The following is a 6000-nucleotide window of genomic DNA, read 5'->3' on the forward strand; positions in this document are numbered from 1 at the left end:
AATCAGGAATAGATGGTCTCTGAACTTATTTATTCCTGGTTTTACAGTTTAGGATGATTTTTCAGACTCTTTGATAAGTTTAGGAGTGTATTGGACTTATTCCTTAGTACGTCGGAACTAGTCCAATATGCTCATGAGCTTTGACTTGCAGTTCCAGTAAAGCATCCACAGACCCTTCTAATACGCAAAACAAACTTCCTAACTACTTAGTCCTACAAGACCTAGTGCCCAATTTAAAATCAAAGCGACGCCTCATGTTTGCATACTCAATTTACGTATTTACTCTAGATATATGCATTTGGCACTCCGAAGACAACGATATATATATTAGATGCTCAGATGCATTGGTATTAGAATAATGGAAGAGATCCGATAGGATCTGGCTGTTATGATATAATAGAATCACAAATTAGTTTCCATCTTTCTCTATTACTTTCTCTGTTCCAAATTATAAGTCATTCCAAGAATCTTGGAGTGTCAAACTATCTCAAAGTTTGACCAAAACTATAGAGAAAAACACAAAAATTTATGACATCAAATAGATATACTATAAAAATATAGCTAATAAAGAATCCAACGGTACGTAATTGGTATGTTATTATATATAAATTTGGTCAAACTTGAAAAATTTTGATTTTCCAAAATTCTTAGAATGACTTATAGTTTGGAACGGAGGGAGTAGTTTCTATTTCTATTTCTTTAGAAATTTGATCGAATTTAATGAGGTTTGATTTATATATAAACCTAAAACAAGTAAAATCTTTTCCTGCTGATTCCAATAAATTCTAGTATGTTATATTTTGAAATAAGAGGGAGTAATATGCAAAGCACGCAGCGGGCGCAGCTAGTACAAGGCGACTGCATGCCATTATTGCGGAGCGTAGTTGACCTCTCTACCGACTCGTAGTTGACTTCCCCGAGCACTCTTGAGTCGGCTGAGATGAAATGAAACATCACGCGCTGCGCTGCTCGTCGGAGTTCAATCACCACAAGTCCATAACCATGCCGTCCGTCAGGATCCCGTCGCCACCGCCGTATCTCCTCCTCATCATCATCGCCGCAGGCCTCGCCATCTCGGGAGTCCCGTGTTTCTGGACACTGCGGCGACGCATCGCCCTCGCCGCCTCCCTCCTCCTCCCCTCTACCCCCACCACCATCGGTGCCCGCCAACGGCGGCGGCAGCGACGCGTCGTTCCGCGCGAACCTCCTCATGCTCCTGGGCGCGCACCCGTGCGCCGCGGCGCCGACGGGGTTCGCCTCCCTCTCCCTCGGCGCCGGCCGCGGCCGCGCCTTCGTCCGGGGCCTCTGCCGCGGGGACTTCGCGCCTCCGTGGTGCCTCGCGAACCTGCAGGTGGCCGTCGGCGACCTCGCCGGGGGCTGCCCCGGCAGCCGCCTGTTGGTGTAGGATACCCTTCGGGACGAAGAGATCACAACAGCCCGGTTCGACGAGGGCGAAGCCTCGGGAGAGAAGTGACAACCACAAGAACGGCACAAAAATCAATGCAACAGCGTAATTGCTCTGTATTCACTCTCTTATGTATAGTTACACGGTGGGGGTATTTATAGCCTAATGGTTCACCTACCCTCTGGCTAAAATCCCTTTACTACCCATAACTGCCAGCATCTAGGAATATTCCTAGGGTAATCTCGTAATGTTACAATGATCGACACGATGTAATGGAATTATAGCTGGACATCACATTACGCATAGACTTCTGACAGTGGGCCTGCCTTTCTTCGCGCCCCTTCGCGACCAATGTCTTCGCTGCCTCATCGAAGGGGCTCTCGAGGCCACTTCGCCGTGTGTCCCTTCGCCAGGGCGTGCAGCCTCTTCGCTTCCCTTCGGACGGGAATTGCTTGCGCTCTCCTCCCTTCCTTCGGGCGCGCTCTCTTCACCTTAGCATTTCACTTCGCCATTTCACTCCGCTTCCTTGCTCGCAGCTGTCCGCCTTCGACGCCGGGCGAAGGTGGCGTCCCCAACAGTAGCCCCTCAAGGCCACGACTGCTCCTTGGAGCGGCTGTGGCCTCGACTGATGCGCGAGCGAAGCCGCGCCTTCCAAGCGCCACCCCTCGAATGTTCGCCTGCGAGCTTTTGGGGTTCCTGCAATTTGAGAAGAATTCCAAGGGCCTTTTTGTGAGAAGTTTTTTTTGAAGTCGGTGCGTTGCCGATTTGCGTGAAGAAGAAAATGCCCCTAAATCCAATTGTTGGTGGTGTGGATTCTGTAGTTTTTCGACCGTTGTGGGCGTGAGCAATCATGTAACTTCGCACAACCTCGCGCGTTTGCCGACGCGAGCCCCCGGCTATAAAAGGCACGGGGGAGGGGGGGTGAGAGCGAGCCCCGACTCGCGCGAGCTTCCCTTGCATCCGCCCTTTGCTCGTTGCTTTCTTTATTCTCCATCGCCCTTCAGTTCCCAGCCTTCGCTGTCATTTCGCGATGGCTTCGCTCGGAGAGATGGCGCCTCGCTCGACTGAGAAGCCGCCTCCCACTCGAGCCTTGGGTTACAACCATGTGACCCCCCGAAGTCCTTGAGGGGATGATCCTTCACGGAGTGGTCGACCACAGTCAAGTGCGGGCTCCGCCCCTCGACCAGGGCTCGGTGCGACCTGAACCGGACGGAGTGGTGGTATTCCGCGACTTCTTCACCGCTGGCCCTCGCCGCTGGACCCGGTGGTCGTGGACATCTTTCGACTATTCGCGATCTACCTGCACCAAATGACCCCCACCTCCTTCATCCGGCTAAACCTGTTCATGTGGCTTGCAAAGATAGGCAGGGTCGAGCTTACTGCCGAAGCCTTCGCGTGCGTCTTCCGCATCCACTATCAGCCGAAGACCATTGTCATGAACAAGAAAGATGGTAGCAGCGCTGACGCGGAGCCCCAGTATGGCAGCTACACCTTCGCGTTCAGGCAAACAGCCCCGAGCCCCATCCCGGCGTACCAGAATAAGTAGCCTATGGAGTGGACCAACTTCTGGTTCTACCACAAGATTCGCCTAGACCTGGAGACGAACTCCAATCCCCTGTGGACCAAGAAGATTCCTTTTCTGCCGAAGACCCCGGTGGTTGCACCGCCGGAGATTGCGGAGGCTAACGCCTTCATGGCGTTGCTGCGGGTGGTGGTGAAGAGCTTCAGCACCCGAGATCTTGTCAAAGAGTTCTCGGCGTGCCAGTGCTTTCCCGTCCGGGAGGGGTGGGCGGTCAGCTCCTGGGCGGCCGAAGAGAAATGGGTCGAAGGCATTCCGATGCCTAACTTTACGGAGTCCTTTAGCCTCCGTCGTGATGGTGCATTTTTTTTGAGTTGACCGTTGTCTTCGACTTTGCTTTCAGATGTCGATCCGAAGGCCATCAAGGCTGCTGCTGACGAAGCCGTTGGTACTGTGGCCAACATTGAATTCAAGCAATTGATGGAGAAGCTCGGTGGCACTAGGAGGAACCGAATGTTTAGATTCTTCGACATTATTCCTCCCCGCCGCGAAGCCGTGGCGGTGTTGGCGGAGGCCGAAGAAAAGAATCTGCAGAAAGCCGCTAGTGGCGCAGGCGCCACCAGCGCCCTCGAAAAGAAGAAACGGCGAGGAAAAACCACCGGCGCGAGTGCGCCGAAGCGCCCGAGGCTCCTGGACTCGATCTTTGGCTCGAAGCCACTCCAATCGAAAGGCGACTCCGAAGATGACATGGGGGAAGAGGAGCATCGCGAAGAGCCTCCCTCCTGTCAATCTTCGATTGCCCCCACTCCGATTGTGGTGGCTCCCATTGCCATGAGACGTGCTCCCGCACTGGAGTACATCACGATAGCTGAGGAGGGCGACGAGGGCAAGAGGCACAATGCCTCCCCCATCCAAGTTGAGTCGCGACCCCTCGCGACGACCCCTGAGGCACCCCCTACAGGCGCAGCTGCTGAAGCAAACGTTCGAGAGGACACCGAGTCGTCTTCGGCGTCCGGCAACGACGGCGGAGGCTGTAACACCCCGGATACTCTGGGAATTTGCCCGGATACTCCGGACCTCTCTGGCCTTATTTACCCCTATGCTCTTCTCTCTCCCTCATTTCCTTTCCCCTCTTGCTCGAACTGAGTCGAGCTGAGCTCGCCTCCGCCGGCGCCCCGGCCATCTCCAGCCGCCATTCGTCGATCCCTTCCGCAAGGACCTCCACAACCTCGTCCCACACCTCCTCCACACCCCCCATGCCTCACTCGAGCTCTTTTCTGCCAGAATCGACGGCCCTACCGCCGACCACCATGGGAGCACTACTCGAGCTCCGCCCCTTCGCGTCGATCCGCGCACAGGCCAGACCGGTCTGACCATTTTGGTATACCGGTCTGACCGGTAGTAGTAGGGCTGACAATCGTAATTATATGAGAATCGTAGTGTTTATACTCGGTCAATAGTTGCTTCGTGTTTATGAAATTGTATCCGCATTATTTATATGCACGTACATTAATTGGCATTTCATATGCATTCGTATAGAATGCGTGGTGAGAACATCGACTACAGATGGATCGTGAAGCTCAGGATCGGTGAAGCAGGATTGAGAGGGGATTCGTGAAGACCCGGCCCAATGGTCGGAAGGGCCCAAGGCCTTGCTAGAATTAACACTAACTTAGTGTTACCCTCAGGCAAGCCCCGGTGCATGTCCTACTATTTCAATTTATGAATCACCATATATGCGTATTACTTGTACATTACGTTTCAGGAGTTGTTTGAAACCTTAGTTGCATGATCCCTAGATTTTCCTGGGCCATATACTAGTATGGATAGGTCGGTAGCGCTGACATGCTTAATAGGCTCGATAGAAGTCGAGTGATTTCCTATCACTCGCGAGATATAGGATGTTTAAGAGTCGAGTAATTTCTGGTTACTCGCGAGATATAAGGTATATTTATATTCCAGTACATGAGTTGTTGAATTTGATATGGAATGAATGGAGAAGTGAGACCGGACGGGAAATGATGAGGATATATAGGTATGGCAGCTGGACAGGATTTCTGGGTGTCTTAGTCCCGTCTGTGTCTGTTAAGGACCGTCCGTTGTCTGGCCCTGTGATCGAGTTTGAATTGTACTAGCCACATGCCAGGAGTAGGAGGTAGTCAAAACCGGTAAGCCGAGTACTGCCTTGCTTCGAAAGTACAGGAACCCGCACCCAACTCCTGGGGTGGTCGAGTAGTCGCGGAGAATTGGGGATGCATATGTTTACTTTTGGTGGTCTCCCGTTAAGCTCGGCTGACCATATGTCGTTGGGCTGGTTCCTGTAGTTCGAGGCGGGGAGGGGAATGATTGGTGCGTGTGGTCCGACGGGACTTATGCGTGTTGTGTTGATTAGGTCCACCTTGCAAGGTTAAATCGGATCGATTCGCCGTCAGTCGCTCTCGGATACGAGCACCATGATCGCAGCACCGCATCTAGTGATATAATATGGAATATGGATTATACATTTATGATGATGGTTACATTGAATTATAGTTTAATTGCTCTACCATGTGTGCTCTAGTTGGTTTAGGCAAATATTAGATTATAGTTAATCTATATAGAACCTGGAGCTAAAATATTGAAAATAAGGATCCACTTTTAGATGCTTTTTCTGCAAAATAAACCACCAGCCAAATGCTTTGTATGTCTAGATATGTGGGCTAAGTTATACCCACAGGTCGGGTAAGTCTTGCAGAGTATTAGTTGCTCAAGATTTGTTGTTTACCCTATTTCAGGTATAGGAGCTAACTAGGTTCACATCGGTGGGCTCGATATGGCGCCTTGTCTTCACGTCTCGGTAGTTCTCGATTTATTTTATTTATTTTATTTATTCTCTAGTACAAATGCCCTGTAAGTTAGATTCTCCTCTGCTGCTATCTTTTCTTTTGTAAAGTTTAAATTTAAAGCGGTTTTGTAAAAGTCTTGATCTTATTTACTATTTTTGTAAGTTTTTTTTCATGCTGGTACCTTCTGCGCTCGCATTCGTGCGAGACTTCTGGTGTGTTTCGATCGGCCTATGGGTTGAAAATAGCCTGTC

This window comes from Panicum virgatum, chromosome 5N, assembly GCF_016808335.1.
Source record: "Panicum virgatum strain AP13 chromosome 5N, P.virgatum_v5, whole genome shotgun sequence".
NCBI lineage: Eukaryota > Viridiplantae > Streptophyta > Magnoliopsida > Poales > Poaceae > Panicum > Panicum virgatum.